Here is a 24,440-nt window from a genome sequence, read left to right as displayed (position 1 = left end):
CGCATCACAATAGAGGGACCACTGCAATGGGATTTTGCAATAAGGAAGAGAGATAGGGCCCAACTCGGAGTGCAGCACTGGTAAGTGGGAATTTATAATCAAGGAGCAGGGTGGGGACCACTGGATAGAAAATTACTAAGAGGAGATATCAGGGGTGAGGGTGCAGGGATTCTAGCTAAAGAAATCTAACAAGATTCTTGCTGAAAACAGGCCATGGTGATCAGACATCACCTGGGGATGATGGAAAACAAGAAACTTGGTCATATATTGAAAATACTGAATCAGATATCAAGGGTGGGGAGTTCTTGATAAACTGACTTAGCAGGGTTCTTGGTCCAAGAACTGGACTTTACAAGGTAGTACATAGGTAGACATGGGAGAAGCTTCAGGAGACTGGCTACAGTTTGGCCAAGCAAGGAGCTTTTGTCAGTCCTTCCTCTTGTTCAAGGAAAGAAGAGACATTCTTTTTCTCACGTGGTCACCTTTTGTTCACTAAGGAACCACTGAGTCACCTGTTGGGACTTGATAGTTCCAACAGACTGGATGGTGCTAGCAGTCAGGCATTTAATGAGGGGATTTTTTTAATGGAAAAAAAGATTAATAGTTGGAAACTCAGTTTCTGAGCCCAGAGGGCAACCAATCAAAAAGATTTCTAAACCCTGCGCTTGAAGCCTCTTCAGATGGAGGGGGAGCAGGCAGTGGCAAGCTGATAGACCTTCCTGGTTTTCAGTTTTAACATCATGAAGGTTGTCTACCCCTGAGCTATTGTAGTGATCTCTCTGATGTCTGTATCAAGTCCTCCAGCTTCAGCTTTTGGGGCTCCAGGAAAGGAGCAGTTTTAATTTTAATGATTCCAAGTCCGAAGGGTTGGAGAAAATTGGAAATATTAGTCTGGAGTGTGGTTGCCAGATTTTGGAGGAATCTTGGAGAATTCAGGATGCAGTCCAGTGTGTAGACAAATCAGAAAAGCGCATAAACAATGAGCGGGACTAAAATTCAATAAGGGGTGTGCTATAGTTTTCTTCTGAAACATAATTTCTCTCTCTCCATTCACCCCCATTCCTACCAAAAATAAGCAAAGACTGATTTGCTTGCAAGATAAGTTTAGTCTTATTAACTTGGCTTGATTGTTTATATAAATGCAGCAAAAATAATGATTGACCACCTAGGCTCTTTCTGAGTTTGCTTTCCTGGAACTTTTAGGAGAATCTCAGACTGAACAGTTAAAAGCCTCTTAAAACAGGAAAGCTAAGCCAAGGACTTGCTCTCAGGCTGTTTCTGAAACAGTTAGGGATTTGAGTGAATATCCCTTTTATAGGTCTCCAAAATATCCTGGGGTTCCTGGGCCTGCCAGGAAGTGACACTGTTTATTTACCTGGAAGAAAACTATGTAAGTGAACCAAGTATGCAACACACCATAGTGATAATGTTTTTCCAAGAGGCTTTATTGACTCCATAAAGTCAACCTTAGTTTCTTAAAGTCATCTGGTCATATCTGAAGATACAACATTCCAGTTAAGGCCTTCATAATATATCCAGTGTTTTCAATTGTGTACTGTTACAAGGAGAACATATTCTTACTGCACATATGCAAATAACTACATTACCATAAAATAAAAATGTTTACTAATAGTTTTCTAATTCCAGAGGGATCAGGCAGGAGGAAAAAGTAATTATTTCCTTTTTATTCACAAAGGTATACATTACCAAATTGTACTAAGCTATAGATAGCTTAAGATAAAAGAGAAAAACTTTTCTTAAATTTAGAAAACAAAATATTAAAGAACCAGCAACATTTCAAACAAAAAGTCACTAAAATATTATCCTCATCAGTTCATTCAGTCCCATGTAATTCTTGTTATTCTTGAACTTGGGATAGAACTTTCATGAAGCCATAGGGTTTCTTCGTTAGAGTTCTGCAAATTCTTACCCAGTCCGCTGGTATGACCTTAAAGTTTTCAGCAGAAGCCTGTATTTTAAAAGCAACTTTCATAGTCTTTTCCATGAATATGTTTGAAGAAGAAGCAAGTTTGGAATGTAGCTGATTTCAAATGCTTTCAGAGAAGAACCAAAGTGAAATAATAACTGTCCATAAATAACAAAAGACTTAAAATGGCCATATGGCCATGCTTAAAAATATGATGAGAGTTCATTATGATAATTATGCAATTGCCAAAGATATTTGGTTATTTCTGTGACATGCATTTTCACATAATTTTAATGGAGAGGACCAAATTCTAGTTCTGCACTAGTGTACAATTAATACTAAACCTAATTTTGATAAAACTTTATAAAAGAACGTATCCAATCTCAGCCAGTTTTGGCAGCAAAAGATAATATTTCTTTTCCAGGATCCTTTTTCCACAAAAGTGTGGCCAAGGAAAGAATCTTTGTCAACCCCATCCCACTTTTGAGGAACCTGCCTCTCTAAACTCCCCCTATCTGACATGGTCAATATGGAAGCAGTCATTTTACAATAGCTCCAGGCCCTGACTTCAGTTGATGGGGCCAGAAGAAGGCATTTGATGAGTTTGTTCCAGGAATCAAGAGTTTTTCTCCAGGAATTTGCATTTCGAACCAAGAGATTCCAGTGTTGATCTAAATCCTTTTTGGACAAAAGAAATAGAAACTTAAGAACAGTTTCAATCAGAAAATGGATGTGTAGGAAACTTACAGAATCAGTCTTCAGTAAAGGAAAAAGGTCAGTGCAAAAGAGTTGGAGAGAACTATCTGAATTCACTAGAAAGTGCACACCCTTTTCCCAGTAAATAGAACCACATACGTTCTTGTCTATATCATCTCATAAATCCATCTCTTTTTTTCTTGTGCACTTAAGAGAGTGGCATTTTGTACTTTCGGGCCAAAGTGTCTGAACTAATATACCATGAAAGGTGATCATCAAGTACTGGTTCAGACAGCTGCTTTTGGGATCAGAGCATCTGCAATTCCATTCCATTCTGCTCCTTCTTAGCTGTGGGACCTCAGGCCAGTTACATCACATTTCTACGCTGCTGGTGCTCAGTTATAAAGTGAAAATGAGAATGTCAAACTCACAATGTTGTTGAGGGTATCTGAAAAGAAAATGTGACTGAAACACAAAGTGCCTCATGGGAGACATGTTAACCACTCAAGAAAGGTTAGCTTATACCATATATACTGTAACTGCCAGGCAAAGTTCCTGGCACATAAGTCCTTTTAACATAATAGCTATGTTCATTGTTACTACAAGTTGGTATTCCCGACTCCATTCTCTCTTGCAGCCCATCTTCACATTGCTGCTGGATTACACTTGCTAAAACATACCTCTCATCAAGTCACTTAACTCCCTAGGAAATAAGGCAGAAACTCAGTTCACATGCTACCTATGCCATGGAACTCTTCTTGATTTTTTTTTTCTTTTTTTGAGACAGAGTCTTACTTTGTCACTCAGGCTGGAGGGCAGTGGCACAATCTTGGTTCACTGCAAGCTCTGCCTCCCAGGTTCACGCCATTCTCCTGCCTCAGCCTCCCAAGTAGCTGGGACTACAGGCGCCCACCACCACACCTGGCTAATTTTGTTTTGAATTTTTAGTAGAGATGGGGTTTCACCATGTTAGCCAGGATGGTCTCGATCTCCTGACCTCATGATCCGCCTGCCTCGGCCTCCCAAAGTGCTGGGATTATAGGTGTGAGCCACCGTGCCCAGCCCTTGATTCTTTATTCACAAACATTTTCACTTTTTTCAGCATATATTTCAAGAGACAGTCCAGTGCAGTGGATGACAGCATGACTTCCACACTAAAGATCAAGACGTGCTTAATGGCCATATGATGTGAGATGAGTTCATTAACCTCTTTCTGCATCAGTTTTCTCATATGTATGTTGGGAAGAATAACAGTACCTACCGTGTCAGAATGTTATAAGAATTACATAAGTCAACACTTGGAAAATGCTCAGAGTGGTACCTAGCACGTAGCAGACAGCCTATAAACATTAGCTAGAATTATCACTGCACTATGATCGTAGGCTCACTTTATCACAGAGCTGTCTCAGAATGTAGATTGTCACAGAATGTTTTATTTACCTGTGATGGCCAGGAAAGACCTACTACTGCCCTGAGTTCTCAGGGCTTGGTGATTTAATCTGATGCAAGTGACTTGAAGGGGTTCTGCCTACCTGGCTACCTCTAGGTCTGTCTTCAGGGCTGCTTAGAACTTTCTGGGATCCATATGAATATTCCTTTCATCCTCAATTACAATTTATAGAAAGCTGAGATCTGTTTATTCGTGTGTCAAGGCAAAGCTCAAATACCACCTTTTATCCTTTCCTATCTCTGGACAACTTCAGTCTCCCCTTTTCCCAACCTCCTGAAAGATTTCAGAAGATTCTGAAATCTTCTGCTAACGAAGATTACCAGAATATTCGTTAATCTACAGGCTGTGTTGGTGTATGCTCACTGTTCATTTCCCTCCATGACTGAAACCACAGGACTCTTCCTTTTACTTCAGTGAGGTTCTGAAAGCCTCGAGACAGAAACTCCTTAACTTTCCTTTGGCACTTCCTACTAGTTCACTTGTCCTTCCTTGGGTTAGCCTCCCCCTGAAGTCACAGTAGAAGAGTTCTCCTCTTCCTAAAGCCCCCTCACTCCATGATATCCCCTGCTTATTCTTGGTTCCTTATTATCAGCATTTAAATGCTCTTAAATCTCTTTCACCTTATCTTTTTAAAAAGACGTTTTCCTCTTTGGTACTGCTCTGTTTCTTTCTCTATTTCATCATTCAAACATCTTCAAAGCATGTTTGGCAAACCCTGCTTCCTAGTCTCTGGTTTTCTTCTTTCTCTTGTGCTATGATTTTAATATGTCCTCCAAAAGTTCATGCACAGGAAACCTAATCCACAATGCAAAGCAACAGTGTTGAGACGTGGGGCCTAATTACAGGAGTTTAGGTTATGAGGGCAAAACCCTCATAAACTAATTAATATTGTTATTGTGGAAGCAGGTTAGTTATCACAAGCCTGGTTTGTTATAAAGCCAGTCCAACCCCTGTTGTGTCTCTCTGTCTCACGTACTCACATTTCACTTCTGCCTTCCACTTTCTACCATGGGTACCCTCAACAGATGCTGGTGCCATGCTCTTGGACTTCTCAGCCCCCAGAACCATAAGCTAAATAAACTTTTCTTAATAAATTATCCACTATGTGGTATTCTATTATAGCAACAGAAAATGGACTAAGGCGTATTTCATGAAGTGGAATTTATCAAGATCACTAATGATCTCCTTAGTGCCATTGGTAATGGGTACTTTCAGAAAGATCTTGAATTATCTGGAGCATTAGACATTAGATCATTTCTTCCTTTTTGCAATGTCTTGCTCTCTACTCCCATTTTTTCCCTCTACTACTTGGGCCACTTCTGAGTGTGCCTTCTGTGGCTGCTCTTTTTTTGCCCATCCTTTAATGTTGGTCAGCTGCCTTGAACCTCTTCTCCTTTGGTATAACTCTCTCTCAAAGACCTCTTTGACTCCCATATCCTTACTGTTCATCTTTACCACAACGGCTCTAAAATTAAGGTCCCACCCTAATTACTTTCCTAACCTTTGTTCTCTCATATTTACCTGACCTTTGGACATTTCCACTAAGTTCCAAGTGTGCACATCAAGCTCGACCTGTCTGCAAACTAAACCCATAATCACTCGCATCTCACTCTTCCTCCTGTATCAGCCACTCCCTGGAAGCTGTGCACATTCATCCAGGGTCTGGAGACAAAATCCAGAGAGCCACTTATTTCTCCCCGTAACCTCCACATCTCTACACAAAAGCAACTTCCAAGGTCTATTCTGTAAACATCTCATAAATATGTCCTCTTTTCTTCAAACTGCCAATGCTGTGGTTAGGAGCCTTTTCTTCAAACAAACTGCCAGTGCTGTGGTTAGGAGCTTCATCATTTCTTACCTGGATTACCACCAAATCTAGGTTTTGCCCTCTAATCCAGTCTCAGCATTCAGACTAGGTGTCCTCCTCCCCAACTGCAGTGCTGATCATGTCTCTCACCAGGCTAAAGCTCAGCCTCTGGATAACTGTCAAACCTTTTTTTCCTCAGTACTCAGATCGAAAATATTTCCAATACATTTTTATTGTTTTGTCTTCTTACTGCATGTTTTGTTCCACCAAAAGAAGAGTTTCTAGAAAAAGGAGAGGATTGATGGGTTCACTGGTGCTCACTGGAAACTATCCAGTCTGTAATGTGAGCATCCCAAAATGCAGAGGAACCAGAAGTTCAATATTTGAGCTGATTAAGGATTAATCACCCAGTTCCCTGGGCAGGGGAGAGACTCTGCTTCCACATTATCAGGGACTCAGAGAAACTGGATAAACGTCTCTGCTTTCTTTCCTCTGGTCCATCCTGCTCTAGTATCAGTGGTGAGCAAACTTTATCGGGCTCTCTTCCTTCACTGTGTGTTATCAATTTATTTTACCTTGGGGTATAATGTCCCAGCTACTATACTGCAATGTCTTTTGTGACCTTTTTCTGTTGATATTGAAAGCCCTCTTTCTATTCCTTTTTTTTTTTTTTTTTTTTTTTTTTTTTTTTTTTAGCACCCAGCACTATTTCTCAAAACACATCTGTACTTGATTACATGACCTCCTCTATTCATAACCTTTTCAATGGGTCTTTGCAGGAACTCCCAGCTAGAGGAAGAATGTACTTCTTCACTTTTAACTCTGTACCAGTCTTGAGATTTCCTTTGGCAGAAAGCAAAAACAAAAACACGACCACCACTAACACAAAACTCAGCAGAATTAAGATGTAAGTTTCAAGCCCAGATCTCAAAAGGCCATGCATGTTTCTGCTCTTTCTCGTACCCCTGCTCAGGCTGCACTGAAGACAATTCCTGCCAAACCTGCTGGAAATGAGACACTGCATGAAACAGAGCCAAGTTAGTCCAATTGTTCCAGCCAAAGCTCAAGACACAATGAGCGCCCAGCCTCAATCAGCAGAACCAGGTACCCAGCCCACCCCGAGCTGGTCACAGGTGCCTGAGTTCTCTCTGCTGAGATTAGAACTGCCCAGATCAGCATTCAACCCATGGACAATAACAAATGCTCAGTGTTTTCAGCTACTGGATTTTTGGAGTGATGAGTTACTTATCAATAACAAACTCACACATCATCTCTTACCTCTTTTCTGTGTATCAGAGTAAAATGGGAAAAATGCTCTCATATATTATTTACCATACATACATGATAGGTAATATCTATCAAATAATATATCTAAAGAACATAATAAGCACTCAACAAAGTATTCATCCCTCCTTATATCATCCTCTAAGAACTACAAATATTTCTCATTCCTGTGTTGAGTAATTTAAAAAGCAATCCTATCCTTACCAAAGTAAATGTAAGATGTAGTTCTAGGCTTCAGCATTCGGCGTAAATCATAGGCCCTAAAGAGTGGTGTGCCAGTGGTCAGCAATCCTGAGAGCAGAAGATTGCCTAAACCCTACTTTCTAGCTGGCTGCTTGTGATGGAAACATGGCCTGTAGAAATGTGTGCAGATAGACAAAGGAGATAAGCAAATCTTTGAGAAAGCCTTGGCTGAGATTATTTTGCTCATCTTGGAAGAAAAAAAACCATCATAACCCTTGCCATGTGATTTGGCTCCTCCATGTTCCCTCAGAATATGATGAATTGCTCTCTAAATAATAAAAGTCTCCCAGGAACAATAGAAAATATCTACTACGGAACATTCATAAATATTCAGCTGAAGCCTGGTGGGAATGTTAGGCTCCCAGGAGAGCTCTGTGCTGACACTGGAAGTCAGAAACCAACTCGGAGACGTAAAACTGTGCAGTAAAAATATTTACACAAATGAGCTTGGGGTGAGTTGTCAGAGGGCCATGTTCCTCTTTTGCCTGGACGTCGGGAATTAATTTGGACCTGATGGTGAAGTTCAGGTCTGAAACCAGAGCAGCTTTTTTACATCCATGGACAGCTCCCATAAATGTCAGGGGTGAGCAGAGTAGAAACACTTGGGCCACTACTACAGCACAGCCCAGGCCATCAAAATGTTGCTTTATTTCCCTTTGATTCCACAGGTTCCATCCAGCCTTCTAGAAATCACGTGGTGCCACCTACTAGACACTAGGAAAAACAATTAGACTCAGGTCCCATCTCCTCTCAAGGAAACCACATGCCAAAAAGGAGTATGTAGGTTTGTGCAGTTCAACACAAGTGCTGACGTGCTGATCTGACCACACGCTACTAGAGCATAAGAAAAAGAAAAGACAGCAGGGGTTGCAGGGGCAATGGGTTAGGTGGAGGACTGCAGGGGCAATGGGTTAGGTGGAGGACTGCAGGGGCAATGGGTTAGGTGGAGGACTGCAGGGGCAATGGGTTAGGTGGAGGACTGCAGGGGCAATGGGTTAGGTGGAGGACTGCAGGGGCAATGGGTTAGGTGGAGGACTGCAGGGGCAATGGGTTAGGTGGAGGACTGCAGGGGCAATGGGTTAGGTGGAGGACTGCAGGGGCAATGGGTTAGGTGGAGGACTGCAGGGGCAATGGGTTAGGTGGAGGACTGCAGGGGCAATGGGTTAGGTGGAGGACTGCAGGGGCAATGGGTTAGGTGGAGGACTGCAGGGGCAATGGGTTAGGTGGAGGACTGCAGGGGCAATGGGTTAGGTGGAGGACTGCAGGGGCAATGGGTTAGGTGGAGGACTGCACAGGAAAGGCTCTGTGTAAGCTGGGGCATCTGAGTGGGTCTCAGAAGAGGTTATAAATTCTTGCAGGTGAGAAGAGAGTAGGGGAATGCTATGCATCTCTGGTGTGGTCTGGGAAACCATGGGTGACAACGATGTGGTTAGGGACCATGAGCTGGAAACATCAGCCCTAAATCTGGAATGGAAATTTGGGGATCCAGAAAGATACAATGTTCTTTCTCTCCATTTCATTTTTGGTTTATTCTGGCTGAAGTTTTGCCAGAGGGAAAGGTTATAAAGGGCATTGGAATGTTAGTCTGTCTGAATCCTTCAGGATTTGAAGGTAACAAAAGCAAGATCCAGCCCTGCAGGTCATCGTGTGCCTGAAGAAAATGACAGATGGCCACACAGAGGCAACAGACAGCTTGGAACAGCACATGTGCTCTCTGTCCTGCCCCTCTCAGCTCTGGAAATCTTTCTGGGAAAGCAGAACGCCAGCATAATCCATCTGGAAACCTCAGATTAGAAAAAAAAAAAAAAACACAGGATGTCTTATTTCAACTTTCAAATGTTTTGAGGAAAGTGCCAAGAGAAGGGGCAGAAAGAAGAGAAACAAGGAAGAGAAGTGAGAGGAGGGGCTGAAGGAGAAAGAGAAGACACAATTGGTGGAACTATGTTTAGCAGTAGATTCACTCTAGAAGATTCATTCTGATGACTGAAATTTCCAGAACACGGATAATGTTTCGAGACACTGACATGATGGGGAATATTAATTTTAATGTGCTATTTTCCTATGACAGCATTTTAAGACTGTAAGCATAAACAGCTACACACACAAGCCCTTGTTTGGGTTCAGATGTTCACAACAACATAACTTTATTTTTCTACCTGCAGCACCACTTTCACTCAAGAGAAGAAAATTAAATTTTAAGCAATTCATGTTAAACAAGCAAATCAAGGCTTTTGCCTTCAGTTGGCTCAGTGCTTCTCCCTCACCCTTTCTCCTCTGAGTTGGTGTAAGTTCTCCAGCAGCAAAGCACTGAGAAGGAAAGTGCTGGGTTCTCAGTGCTCAGCGTCTGTCATCATTAGAATTTATTGAGATTTCTCCTTAGCTGCTGGACTCTGGTTGCTGGCACCTGGACCTTCTGGTATGGCTTGAGCTATCTGCCTCCAGCTGGTCCCCAGGGTTCTCTCTATACTGGTCACTCTGCGTCTTCATCAAAAGTCTCTTCTACAACATGAAAGCTGACACTTGACTCTTTTGTTTCTCTCTGCATGTCTGATGTAATAACCCTACCAGACAGCATGAGCATAGATGCCCTTGCTGCCTGACTCAGGAAGTGGGTGGGAGAGGAACACGGGACATGGCACAGACAGGAAACACTGAAAGCTGAAGCCTTTGGTTAATCCTTTACAATATTATACTGGTACATCCACAGTATTTGCCTTTTTTGGGGGGAGGGACGGAGTCTCACTCTGTCGCCCAGGCTGGACTGCAGTGGCACGATCTCAGCTCACTGCAAGCTCCCCCTCCCAGGTTCACACCATTCTCCTGCCTCAGCCTCCCAAGTAGCTGGGACTACAGTGGCCCACCACTACGCCCAGCTAATTTTTTGTATTTTTAATAGAGACGGGGTTTCACCATGTTAGCCAGGATGGTCTCGATCTCCTGACCTCGTGATCCGCCCGCCTCGGCCTCCCAAAGTGCTGGGATTACAGGCGTGAGCCACCACGCCTTGCCCATCCACAGTATTTTTTTAAAACAAGTTTTTTACCTCACCCTCTCTCAATCCATGTTAAAAAGCTCCCACTCAAGTTCTTTAAATGTCCCTCTAGATAGACCTGCCATACATACATACAGGTAACTACCATGACTTGCATACATACAGGTAATGCAGGAGAAGGGGAGCATATCACAGCATACAGGTATATGGTTGGCAAAATGCAAAATGTGGGGTGCTCTGTAGAATAAAAAACTGTTTAACAAAAACATTGCAAGGACAAAAATAGGAGAAGAAGTCAAAAAGACTTATATATGTCTACCAACTGCAATGGATTCTGATGAAAACCAACCAATATAAAATTATCTGAAATAATAGAGATTTAGACACAAACCAGAGATGTGTGATATAAAAAATCGTTAACTTTTTAGATGGGATATTATTAGAGGTATGTTTAATAAAAAGTTTTTATCCTTTAGAAACATCTGGATAAATATTTAGAAATTAATTACAGATATCTGATATGTGCCTTAGAATATAAGGACTGGAAAATGAATGGATATAGATGGAAGGAGAGTTGATGGCCACAATTTGATGATCGTTATGATGTTTAATTTGTAGAGGTTTTCTGTACTATTCTAGATGTTTCTATGTTTAAACAATTTTTTTTTTCCAGAATAAAAAACTAAAAACATTCTGATAATTACTTTTTTTTGTTTGTTGGTTTCCCCATACACTTCCTGTGGTTTCACAACCAAGTGCCATAGCTCATTTTATCCTCATGACTTGGGGCACCCTTTTCTCAATCATTACTTTCCTTCTCTTTCTTCATTTCTCATCTAATTCCTACTTTTTCTTCATGTCTCAGCTCTCGGAGCTGTCCCTAGGTTCTCAGAGTGAGCTCTGTTACCCTGGCAGCCATCTCAGGTATCATTGACTCATCTGTTGCCTGGCACACTGTCAGTACTTACATTAAAAAGAAGACAGTTATCTTTACCTCTTTTGTGTTGTGAGGATTAAATTACATTTATTAAGCACCTGGCACATGTCGGAAGTGCCATATTCATTAACTTCTTCACTTCTATTCTATCGTTTAAACCTGAACATCCCTTCAACACCTAGTTCCAGTTCCTCTTCCTCCAGGAAGCTTCTCAAAATACTACTGGCCTCTTTGCTGACTACATCATGTCCACTAATAAGTCCCTGCTTAACATTTGATCCCTGGGCAGACTTCTATGAGAAAATATAACAAGATTTTTTTCAGTTTTTACCTATTCACTCCAAGCAATTATGATGATGGTATGGCTATCCAAACTGTATCCAATTTGATGCACAGCAACTAGAATTTGATAATTCCAGGATGGTTAGGCATTGTAATATCTTAACTCCAATCTCCACATGACGAATGGAACCTCTCTCCTGCATGAAAGGCAAATAGTAGCTTCCTCATCCATTATTCTTATACCATCCAAGAGAGCCATCCGATGGGAGTTATTTTCAATATTTGGCAAGTTAAAAAACTTGAGAATCAGAGAAAAGAGTGTATTTCCAAGAGCATCTAGCTAGCAACTGAACTGAGGATGACATCCGAGGTCTCCTGACTGTCTAACATCTTACTGCCTCTGCAATGCCCTTGCCAAGGGACTTCGCAATTTCCCCCAGATTAGAAAGTCCTTCCTCATTAAGCTGTCCCTAAACCTTGCATCTGGCATGACCACACAGCGTTCACTCAGGAGGTATTTACTGAGCCTCTAAGAGGTACCAGGTGCTGCAGTACAGCTGGGCTAGACTTTACCTAGAAAAACAGGCTAGTCATCAATGACGCAGGATCTATTGTAAAGAAGTACAATGCAATTCTTTGTTCCAATCTGTTGTATAGGGTATATAGAAAGGTCTGTATGGCACAGAAACAGAGCATGACGGCTTTAAACCTCTAATTTTCCACAACTAAAGCTGTGTAATACTCGCCACAAGCATCCCTTCTCACCTCCCACCGACGGATGGGCAGTTGCTCTGGTCAACACCACACTGGCAGGACCCCCTGGGGGTGAGATCCAGCAGTCCCCGGCAAGGAACGTCAGGGTGCTCAGCAGATGGAGGCTCCACAGAACTAAGAGCCCCAAGGCGAGGCTGTTGAAATGCTGTGCCAGGCAGACAGGCTGCCAGGGAGGTTTTGGTGCACATATTTAATATCGTCCTGACTGCAATGGAAGCAGGTGCATGAGATACACAAACAAGGAAGCCACAAGGAGATGTCTCCAAAGTAGATATTGGGGCGAGAGAAGGCCACAACTGCAGGGAGACCGTGGAATTTGAATCAAGTGTGGGCCCCAAGGACTGTGAACAAAATGTGTAGTGGGGATTTCCTAACCCAGGGGAGGGAACACTTGAGGGCAGTGGCAGGAAATGCTGTTGGGAGGATACTGAAAACCCGAAAAGTGAAAATGGGGCCAGTGCTGCAGGAACCATCACTGGAATGACCTAGAAGAGAGTTAAGAGCCAAGATACCCTACGATTGAGAATGGCCGGTGGGCTGAGGAGGGATGGTTGGTGTGTGGCTGAAGTACTTAAGATTAATCAGATACAGTGCCACTGTATTAGTCAGCTGGGGCTGCCATCGTAAAAATATCACAGAGAGGGCAACTTAACAGACGTGTATTTTCTCACTGTTCTGGATGCTGGAAGTCCAGGATCGAGGTTTCAGTAGGGTTGGTTTCTTCTGGGGCCTCTCGTCTTGCCTTGCAAGTGAACTTCTTCTCCCTGTGTCCTCACATGATCTTTCTTCTGTGCCCGCACATCCCTGGTGTCTGTGTGTCTTGATCTCTTCTTTTTTAAGGACTCCAGTCAGATTGGCCTAAAGCAAACCCTAACAGCCTTTTGGTTTTTTTAACCTTAATTACCTCTATAAAGGCTCTATCTCCAAATACAGTGACATGCTCAGGTAGTAGGGATTAGTGCATCGACATATGAATTTGGGGGGAGGGACGAAGGACACAATTCAGGCTATAACAGTCACAAGTGGTAGAGGAGAGACATGTACCAAGATAAGGAGGGGGGTTCACAATTGCCCGAGAAATTGATGGTAGAATGGGAGAAATTAGGTTGTAAGGGAAGCACAGAGGGCACATCTTACCATGCATGTGGGGTGAAAGGAAGCAAGTTCAGTCTGGCATGGAGAGGGCTTCGAAGGGAGACTGACAGTGAGCATGTCAGAGAGGGTATAATGAGATCAGAATAGCCACCATGAGGCTCTGCTCCACCTGGCTACTGCATTTTATAGGCTTCCCAATTTGTAAGAGAACCAAGACCATAGCGAAGTAAAGTCATCAACTCTAATGCTAAAATCAGTTTTATGGGTGAGAAATTCCCAGCAAACCACTGGGCTAGGGCTGGGGAAGGAAATAAAGCCTTCCCATAGTCTCCTGACCAGTTACTGGGCAGAGCGGCGGCTCCGTAAGGACCCTCAGTAGATGTCAGTCCGTTACGGAGTGCGCATGCTCAGCCAGCATCTGGGTAGGAATGTCCAGACAATGAGAGGAAGCGAGTGACAAGGAAACTCACTTGCTCTGAGGAAAGTCCTAGAGACCTGCACAGGACAGGGCTAGTTTTGGTCCGTGGATGCTTTTTGTGAACTCCATTCTCCACCAGTAAGAAAAAACCTGGCATTTTCAGTTTGCTTCCTGAGAATCAACTGAGAATCACAGGAATGCATGGAATTTGGAACTGAATGTTCAGTCTGGGAAAGTACAGACCTGATAAATGGTACATGCTGGGATTTCAGACTCACCTGTGCAGCAGCCCACACAGGAGTGGGCAATGGCTTTGCTTAGACTCCTGGCCGTGCAGATGGTAAGATATAAACATGCTGGGGAGATATTTAGGGGTAAAATTGAAAGAACTTGGTGAAAGATTAGATGTGTGAGTGCTAAAAAGGTCAGTGTCAACAATGGTTTTGAGAAGGAACAGCAGAGAGGATGGTGGTTTCAGTACTAAGTTATGGAGCTGCAGGGAAGGAGTAGGCTAAGGTGGTGTAATGGTTTCAAACATTAATTTGGGAGCAGGTGTAATTTGAAGAACTTTTGAGACCAAATCAAGAGGAGATACTGAGCTTGAACCATTCAGTGTGTGAGACTCTGCAGTTCAGAGAAGCAGTTTCAGCTGAGAAGGTTGGGGGCATTGTCTGGAAGAGAAAGCTCACTGAGAAGAGCTACAAGGCTCAGGATTGAATAATTCCATCTTTTGCAAAGCTTAGAAGAGAAGGGAAGGCACAAAGCAGGCTGAAAAAAAAATGCCAGAAAGATGGGAAGGAAACTGGGAGAGTGAGAGCTACAGGACAGTAAAGGAAGAGAGAGCGTTTCAAAGAGGAGGTTCCAGCCTGTCAATGCTAATGAGAAGCCATCAGGAAGAGTAGAGAAAAGCACCTGCAGGGCACGGTGGCAGAGAAGTTACTAGTGGCTTCAGCAGGAGAGGTTTGGGTGGAACGGTGGTGTAGGAGCTAGCGACAGGGGTTGAAAAGCAAATGAGGGGAGCAAGAAACCCACGTGTGTCACTTAGGAAAATTGGTACAGAAGCAAAGTGTCTTAGTCTGCTTGTATGGCTATAACAAAATACCTTAGACCAGGTAATTGATAAGAACAGAAATTTGTTTTCCCACAATTCTGGAGGCCAGGAAGTCCAAGATCAAGGCACCGGCAGGTGCGGTTCTAGTGAGGACAGGTATCTGCCTCCAAGATGGTGCCTCTTGCTGAGGTCCTCTCACGGTGGAAGAGACGGAAAGCGAAAAGAGCCAGCTACTTCCCTTGAGCCCTTGATACTATCACAGTGAGTCTTGTGTCCCAACATATAAATTTGGGGGAACACATATATTCAGACCATGGCACAAAGCTTTAGGTACTAGCACCTATGAGGGATTGGCAACAGATTGGATTTGCCCATTATTTCTCAGACTTTAACTTGCATGACAGAAAAATCCTAGGGTAGCTCTTGTGTCCCATATCCTACATAATTCCCTCACCTGAGTGTGGGCAAGATTTGCAACTTACTTCTCACCAAGGCAAAAATGTCAGTCCTATGATTATAGATCTCTGTGTGTATGTACATATGTATGTATATGTATGTGTGCGCATGTATAGATACGAATGTTATGTCCTACGTAGTGGGTGATGGCTGAAAGAACACTTGGGGGCACGTAGGCAGGCAAAATGTTTTATTCAGCAGCTCTCTCACTAACAGCTTTCTCACACTGTTCTCTCATCAGCAGCTTTCTCACACTGTCTGCCTCGTCTCAGCTCCTTGAGCCGGCCACTCCCACACACAACTGTGCAGCCGGCTCTCTCCTGCCTTCAGGGTCAGCAGCTTAGCTGTTTCTCTCTCTGGGCACAAGGGCAAGCCATGCTGTGCCATGCCATGCCGTGCCATGCTGTGCCATGCTGAGCTGTGCACTGGCTCCCCTCTGTCTACAAGACGGACAAGCTCTGGTTCTCTCTCTGGGCACCAGTGCCTGCACAACAGCCATGTCAAGCCATGCCCAAGAGCACCTGTACGGCATTGGCAAGGCAGTTATATTTTTCTCAAATGACAGTGGCTCCAAGCCAAGTAGGAGCTTACACACACAGGTTATATAACAACTGGAGGTGTGCACCTGTGCACCAATCCTGCTGAGTCATGCAGGTCGGGGTATCTGCCTCAGCCTAATTCTTATCCATGTACCTTACAAATGTATACATATACACAAAAACAAATAGTTATTTGTCTGTTATCATACACTAAAAATAGTTTTCTTTGCTGATTTGATGTAATAAGCATCCGTGTTGAGGGAACCCACATGGTATGGAACCGTAGGCAGTCTGCACGTCTCAAGGGTGGCCTCCAGATAACAAAAAATTGAGATCTCAGTCATACAAAATGAAATAAATCCTGCCAACAAATGGAAAGAACTTGAAAATTGAGCCTCTAGATGAAAGCCAGCCCAGGTGACATCTTCTCAGCCTTGTGAAACCCTGAACAGAGAACCCAGTTAGACCCACGGAAACTGGGAGATAAACATATTTAAAGGCACTAAGTTTTTTCTAATTTGTTATACAGTAATAAAAAACTAATATAATGTGCATCCTGATCACCTGGGGATCTTCTGAAAATCCAGGTTCTGACTCAGTAGGTCTGAGGTGGGACTGAGATTCTACATTTCTGACATTCTCAGGCAATGCTCATGCTTCTGGTCTAAAACCACATTTTCAGCAAACGGTAGATACATGCCTATTGAGATTCCTTCCAACTCTCAGATTATATACCAGCCAGAGAAGAAAATAACATGGGAATCAAATAAAAGAATTTATCACCAGTTGCAAATATCTAAACTTTCACAATGTCACTAAGAACTGAAAAATGATGTTGTAGAAGTTTAAATGCATATGGAAGTATTTCACAGAAGTCATTTTCAAGAGATAATGCAGTGCAGGAGAAAGAAAAGACAACTGATGAAATAAATATTGTAAAGAGAAATACAGGAAACTTCCCAGATTTGCCTAAACATTACATATGTAAATGGTGTGTGTGTTGGAGAGGAGGCTCCTGTGTGGGAATCATTCTGTTTCATATACAAGCTGAGCATTTCCAGAGAATAGGAAGGTCCTCAGTAAACGAGTGACCCCCCACCCCATATCACAACAGAAACCTAAAACGTGCTCTTAGCATGGGGGTCACAGCCAGAGTTTTTCCTTCTGAAACACAGGACTGGGGACAGACTGCAAGAGGCCCTGGGGAGCCTGGGTGGATGCATGCATGGGTGATGCTCAGAACACATTTTCTGAACCACACTGAGCTTCTCTCTTAAAATAATGACCCCTCCCTGCCTCTACAGAGTCCTGTTTCAGAAGAGGCACTAGGCAACACAATGATTCATGGAGAGAACCGTCCTTGGAGGCCACGGGACAGCTCGTGTTCTGGCTTCATGGGTCACTAATTTTCATTGTGAGCAGGTGAACTTAACCGAGACTTAGGTTTTCTGATCTATAAAATGGGCACAAAATAATATTTATTTGTAGCACTTTTGTGAGGATTAGAAAATGAAAAGTGCCAGGGCTCCTCATGTTAGATGCTAAGCAGTGAGCTCCCAGGTGGAGTGAAGCACCACAGAAGAAAGGAAAAAAGTTCCTCATCATCTCAGCCTTTTCTCATGTTTGCCACGGCCAGTGTTTTGTTTTTTTCTTATTCAGAATCGAGGTGAGGTGATGCCAAGGTATAAACCACCCGCTTTCTGAGTGACACCATGGACTGTTAACTTGTGACTTCCTCTCTCTAGGGCACAGCTACAGAGGCAGTAGGGCATTTTGGAGGCATTTCTGTTACTTCCAATTAGGCATTCGAATTAAGCTGGACTAAGGGAGGAGTAATATGAGTGAGAACTGGGCATACCTGGGTGAGGGTGTCCTTGGGTTATTCCAAATATTGGGGGATTCAGTGATACTCTCGGAAGTCAGCACTAAGCTCAGGAAGATCCCGTGAGGTTGAAGCAGCCAGACCACACCAGAGTGGAGCAGCCAGTGCAGAACATCTTCCTCGGGAAGCCACACTCCTGGGTTCAAGCGATTCTCCTGCCTCAGCCTCCCGAGTAGCTGGGAGTACAGGCACCCGCCATCACACCCAGCTAATTTTTAGTAGAGATGAGCGTTCACCATGTTGGCCTGGCTTATCTCAAATTCCTGATCTCAGGTGATCCACCGGCCTTGGCCTCCCAAAGTACTGGGATTACAGGCGTGAGCCACCGCACCCACCCTCAACTGTCTTTTTACTGATGCTTGTTACTTTCCACTCCACAGGCTGGGCATAGACCCCCATCTCCTCTTCCCTGCTCCTTTGGGTGGCTTCCTACATCATGTCCCAGCCCTCATCCTCTGCATCCGAGCTCCCCTACATGCAGCTACCGTGGCGTATGCAAATCCCACATCTTATTGTGTCAGCACCAACCTTACCCTGAAATCCTCCAGCCTGGCTTAAACCTTAAAGAGTGGGTCCCCTCTGTCTCTTACCGCTCTTCCCCATCCGCCTGTTCCACCTCCAATCCCCTCACCCCTACTGGATCTCAGCTCTGTCCTGAAGGTTTGCCAGGCTCTCTTGGGGCGTCTGTGGCTTTTCTCGCACAGGTGTGTTTGTGTGGTGGCATTCCCTCCCAGTCTGTGCTCTGAGCAACCCCCTGCTCTCTCCATCCCCGACCCCAATTCTGTCTCCTCCAGGAATTTGCTCTGACTACTCCTGCAGGGGTGGAGCTCCTCTCTGCTACCACCTGTGGGGTGGGATTGTCACCTTCGGGCCTGCCCCACTAGACTGTGATGTCCCCATGCATTTGCATTGGTTTGTGTGGTGTGGTACCAAGGCACTGTTGAAGAAAAGGGAGGATCCAAACTTCAGTCCAATCCCTGCTGGGAACTAGCTTCAAGACTGCACCCGAAGCATTCTGCCTCACTGAGCTTCTTGTTTATAAATATAGACGAGGTCTGAGTGGTCCCGCCAGCACTGGGATTCCAGCACTTCCTCCCTTGGGAGCTCCTGTTCCCTTCGACATTCCCCCGCAATGCTGGTATACGGAGTCCTAAGACTTCCCCATGGAGGTCAGTGAGGGAGCTAAGAATCTGCTCATCTTTCAAAAGAGACTTGCTCTACATTCCCTTAAAGGTATATGAGAGAATTTATGCTGCTGAAATATAGGCAACGGTGAAGAATTGGGATTTAACCACACAGGGAGCAGGAGGCTCTCAATGGTTTTTAACAGAAGCTTCACAAGAGGGAAACAGAGAATGCCCCAGGAACAGAATGGTGAGAGAGGAGGAGGTTGGGAGAAGCTATTTTAGGAGGCCCCAGGTGTGTCCACGAGAGACTGAAGAGGACCTGTATTAGTCTGTTCTCACTCTGCTAATAAAGACATACCCAAGGCGGAGGCATTTATAAAGAAAAAACGTTTAAGTGACTCACAGTTCCACACGTCTGGGGAAGGGCCCACAATCACGGCAGAAGGTGAAGGATGAGCAAAGTCATGTCTTACTTGGCAGCAGGCAAGACAGCTTGTGTAGGGGAACTTCCATTTATAAAACCATAAGATCTCTTGAGACTTACTCACTACCACAAGAAAAATATGGGGAACCGCCATCATGATTCAATTATCTCCACCTGGTGCCACCCTTGACATGTGGGGATTGTTATAATTCAAGGTGAGATTTGGGTGGGGACACAGCCAAACCATATCAGGACCCGAACTGAGGACAGGGAACCAGGTCCTACTCACTGGTGAATTCATCTCCCGGGAAAGGCAAACTGTTCTTCCTTCAAAGTCATGTCCAGTTTCCAACGTGCAACCAAACGAGAAGACGAGGTATTGAATGCATTTTCAACTGAAAAAGCCAGGGAGACGGTGCTTTTTCTTATGACTTCCATCACACATCCTGCCCCTGGCATTTCCAAAAGCCATTGCATTTGGACTGCTTTCCCTCCTAAGCCTGTGTTAGCCTTGCCTTCTGAGCTTCCCACAATACACATTTTTTGCAGATGCATTTCTTGTATTTGCAAGACAGAAGCTCACTTTGTTGGAACTTTCTTTCCTCGGTCCCTCTTCATCATCTCCATCTTCTAAAAAACCTCATTTTTGTGTCTTTGAAAACTCACACCGCTGAGCACAGTTGAATTTTTGTCCTCTTCATCCTGTGTGGATTCCAAGAGACTCATTTTTCAGGAATTTGTGTGCCAGGCGGAATCAGCAAACAAAATCTCCAGAGTTTTCTCTCCTGAGTGTGAATGATGTTACCGAATCAGCCATTTCTCATCCATTGCCCTTACCATTGATCAATAATGTATATACAGCCAGTTTCACCTCATTCCTGGACTTAGTTATTTTGGAAGCATCATTTGCTCATTGAAGCAACATTTGTTGAGCACTGACTGTGCTCAGCCACTATGCACAGTGTTTCTGAAAATGCGGTACTTTCATATCCCTTACCCTCCTCTGCCTGGAAGGCCAGCCCCTCCCCCAACAGCCCCGCTGAAAACTATTCAGCCTTCAACACTCAATTCAGAGGGTTCACTTTGCACAGGGAGCCTCCCCAGGCCCTGCCTTCCCTCCAGGTGCAGCCATTCATTCCTCCTCTGTGATCCTATAGGGCCCCACAAACCCTCTCATCGAGTGTAATCGTCTACACTGTAAATCCCACCACACCCTGAGCCCCAGGGGGAAGAGGTTCTAGGAGGCTTTGCATCTCTATCATTCTCAGTTGCCATGGGTTTCTGCAGAGTAGGTATCCAGTGAAGAGCCTATGGCACCCAAGACAGCTGTGTTTTAGCTGCTGCCTATGCATTCATACTTGGCTTCAGGTGAAAGTGAATCTCTTCCAGAAGGTTGAGTAGACTTCACCAGCACTTACCTCTGTAGCTTTCAGTGTCAGTTTAGCTCTTGGATTAATTCTATTTCAGATTGTGGAAATGTTCATTTCCAAGGTGATCGTTTCCTATGAAGTACTTTGCTGCCATGGAAACATAGCTTAGAAAGGTCCCCATGCTGTGGTCACCCCCTAATTCCAAGCAAGGTGGCCCCTACTGCAGCCTCTCTAACACCCTTTTTGCAGGGTGTCTCCTCTGGGCACTGTTGGCCCATCCTTGCCCTTCACGTGGCTTTGGGTGTCTTACTGAATTTACTGAACTCTGCCTGGGTGTGTTCCTATGGGCTGTGGGGTTGGGCCAGGCCCCATAGTCTGCTCATTGTTTGTTATAGGGCAGGACTCTTAATGATTCTGAGCCTTAATTTTATTGCCTATAAAGTGAAGAATTGTGACAATAATAGTTTATGTCCCAGGGTGGTTTTGATAATTAGTTTCTCCTGGGAACAAAATGTTGATCCAGGAAGTGCAGTGTTTGTCCTGCGATGGGCACCGTCTCCCACCTGATGCTGGTCCCCTGGAAGGTCCTTGTGTATGCAATTATCTGAAGGTGGAGATGAGCCATGTTTTGTCTGTAGTCTCTGAAATCATCTGAGATCGTATGAGTGTGCCTGAGAGCAACAATTTCCCCCTCAGGATTTCCTGAGCTCATTTTTCTCATTCATCTTGCTGGCTTGAAAATAGACAGGACTGGGATTTTCTCCTGGGATGCGATCTTCAGATGCAGGATTTAAACCATCCCAGGAACAGAAAAGAAACCACTCGGCATGGCTGAGAGAGTCTCTGCGTGCCAGTCAGGATAAACTGGGAAGGGAAGAGGCCCAGGGAAGCCATGTGTGGTGGGATGAACACTGGGTCCCTGTAGGGCAGACTTGGGTTCCCAGCTTCACCCGCCACTTATCCTTGGTGTCACTTGAGGCAAATGGGCCTCTCCAAGCCCCAGTGATATGAAGATAAGACTCGCAGCTTTGTGAGCATGAAACACAACCCATGGAAAGCAGTGAGCAAGTGCCTGGCTCAGAAGAGGTTCTCAATTCAAAATAGGGATTTCTTCCAGCTACAGTTGAGGATTTTGCTTCTAGACTGTCTACACTTCCAGTTCAAGTGTTAAGGCTTTTTTGTAGCTGAACCATCCCAAGTGACTGGTTTGGCTGTGTCCCCACCCAAATCTCAACTTGAATTGTAGATCTCTTCTCATATGTTGTGAGAGGGAAGCAAGGGAAGGTAATTGAATCATTGGGGCCGGTCTTTCCCACGCTATTCTTGTGATAGTGAGTAAGTCTCACGAGAGCTGATGGTTTTATCAGGGCTTTCTGCTTTTGCTTCTTCCTCATTTTTCTCTTGCCACTGCCATATAAGAAGTGCCTTTCACCTCCCACCATGACGCTGAGGCCTCCCCCACCATGTGGAACTGTAAGTCCAATTAAGCCTCTTTTTCGTCCCAGTCTCAGATGTCTTAATGAGCAGCATGAAAACGGACTAATATGCTCCCCAAACTACAAATACACACATTCATACACACAGTCACACGCATAGACACATACACACACTCACACATGTACTTCACACAGGCTCTTGCACACACACACCCTGGCAGCAGAAGTTTAATTCCTTTACCTGACAAGCATTGAGTAAGTCACTACTATGTGTCCAATAACAGCAGGGGCTGAGGAGGCATATGTGAAAACCTGTTTACAATGTGAATTCCCTAAATCCCTAGATAAAATGAACATGGAGTCCAACCGTCAGAAGCGTTTCAAAAGTAATCCCTTTTGCATTTTGGGCTTTTCATGAAAGTTGTGATAAGCTGAGAAATTCTGAGGAGTGAGAAAAGACTACCCCCTGTTGGATCTTTCTTATGCAGTAAAAAACACATCACATGTATTCACATTCTGAATGAATTTGGTAAGTTGGTGAGAGAAAATAAGAATAAATAAAAATATATTTTAAAAAGACCCAGACAGTTACCCAGGAGAACAAGTGAATGACTTTTGATATTGCAAATTCAGATTTTCCAATATGAAAATATTGACTCCACTTTTCTTTGCATTAACCACAGGCTGCGGCACAACCACTTCCTTGCACCCCTGGGTAGCATGAGCCATGATGTGAGCTGTTCATTTCTCAGGTCCTACAAGGAAAACAGGAGGGAAGAGGGTCCTTCTGTGCTTGAAGCAGGAGTGCCGAGTGGGTATCCTTGTTGGGAGCCTCATCCACATTCACAGTGGAACCGCATGAGCAACTTAATATGTCACCAAAATGTACTCTATGTTTTACTTGGTATTTTCTCATTTATCCTCAGAAAAATCCTGTGCGGGACTTTTTATCCCAATGTTCAAACAGGAAACAGGTGCTCCCAGCCTGAGTCACATGTACGGGGAGTCACCCCCCTGCGATGTGGCTCCAGCCTTCCCTGGTATAGCAGCCACTGCAGCTCTCTTCATCCTGCTGCTCTGTGCCCCATTCGACGTTGGCTTCATCCAAAAATGCAAATCCTGGGTGACTTTAGCTATAGAAGAGCGAGTAACAAACACCAGGTCGTGGGCAGCAATTGCTGTTTATAAATGGCTGAGCTGCTCACTGGTATAGACAGAGATGAGCTGAGCTGAGTAGTGGACACCGTCTTGTGGTCGAGCCACATCAGCCGTTATATTCTCTCATGTGCCTCCTGCAAACAAGGTCAAGTTTAGAATGACCTTCCAGACAAGCACACGCTATCGAAGTCAGCGCCATTCCCACCCTCTACGCCCCGTAATTTGGGTTCCTCTAAGAGTCTTTCTTTAACGTTGATAAGACGCTTTGCTGGCAAATTTCTTTCTCGATTTTTAGAAAGAAATGTATGTACCTATGGAGACAGACAAATATGGATTTATTTTGCTTAAAAGTCATTGTTTTTTGGCAGTGTTTTCTGGGGGGCAATTCCTACATCCCAGGCCCGCTGGAAGAACTGATGTGCGACCCAGCGTAGGGAAGGACCGCTTCTGGACCGCACCCGGAGGCAGCACCACCAGCAACGGAGCCCCGCCACCTGCTGTACCCGTCCACCTTCTCTGGTTGACCTCCCTGGGGCCAGACGGCCCAGGCAGAGTCCATGCTCCCTCCTGTGGAAGTGAGTTGTGTTTCCCACAAAAAATGTTGAAGTTCTAACCCCCGGAACCTGTGAATATGACCTTATTTGTAAATAGGGTCTTTGCAGATGATCGCGTGAAGATGAGGTCATCAGGGTAGGCTCTAATCCAGTATGACCTTGCCCTTAGATGAAGGAGCCGTGCCCACAGGCGTGCACACAGGGAGAATGCTGTGGGAACCTGCAGGCAGAGACTGGGGGTGCATCTACCAGCCAACGAACAGCCAGGACTGCCAGCAGTACCAGGAGGTTGCAGAGCGACACAGGCATCCTCCTTACCGCTCTCAGGAGAATCCAGCCCTGCAGATACCTGAACCTTCAGTTTCCAACCTGCAGACCTGGGAGACAGTAAAGCTCTGTTGTAACCCCCGGTGTGTGGTCCTTTGTGAGAGCAGCCCTAGGCCCCAACTCACTCCTACCGTACAGCTTTTACAATGAAGGTCCGGTTCTTCAGTTCCACACACTGTGCCCCAAACAGGTCAAACATTTGAGTAACTCT

The 24,440-nt window shown here is 44.5% G+C and overlaps 1 long non-coding RNA gene across 1 annotated transcript; it reads left to right on the top strand.

Moving 5' to 3' along the window:
• The first annotated feature begins 3,304 nt into the window (after window positions 1-3,304).
• LOC139357762 (uncharacterized) lies at window positions 3,305-24,193 on the top strand. The gene is made up of 3 exons (XR_011611423.1): window positions 3,305-3,811; window positions 23,717-23,923; window positions 24,072-24,193. It is a non-coding gene; the product is annotated as an uncharacterized lncRNA (long non-coding RNA).
• The last annotated feature ends 247 nt before the right edge of the window (window positions 24,194-24,440 follow it).

Source organism: Macaca nemestrina, chromosome 13 (assembly GCF_043159975.1).
Source record: "Macaca nemestrina isolate mMacNem1 chromosome 13, mMacNem.hap1, whole genome shotgun sequence".
NCBI lineage: Eukaryota > Metazoa > Chordata > Mammalia > Primates > Cercopithecidae > Macaca > Macaca nemestrina.
The sequence above is the reverse complement of the archived record's forward strand: the minus strand, read 5'-3'. Positions and strand labels throughout refer to the sequence as shown.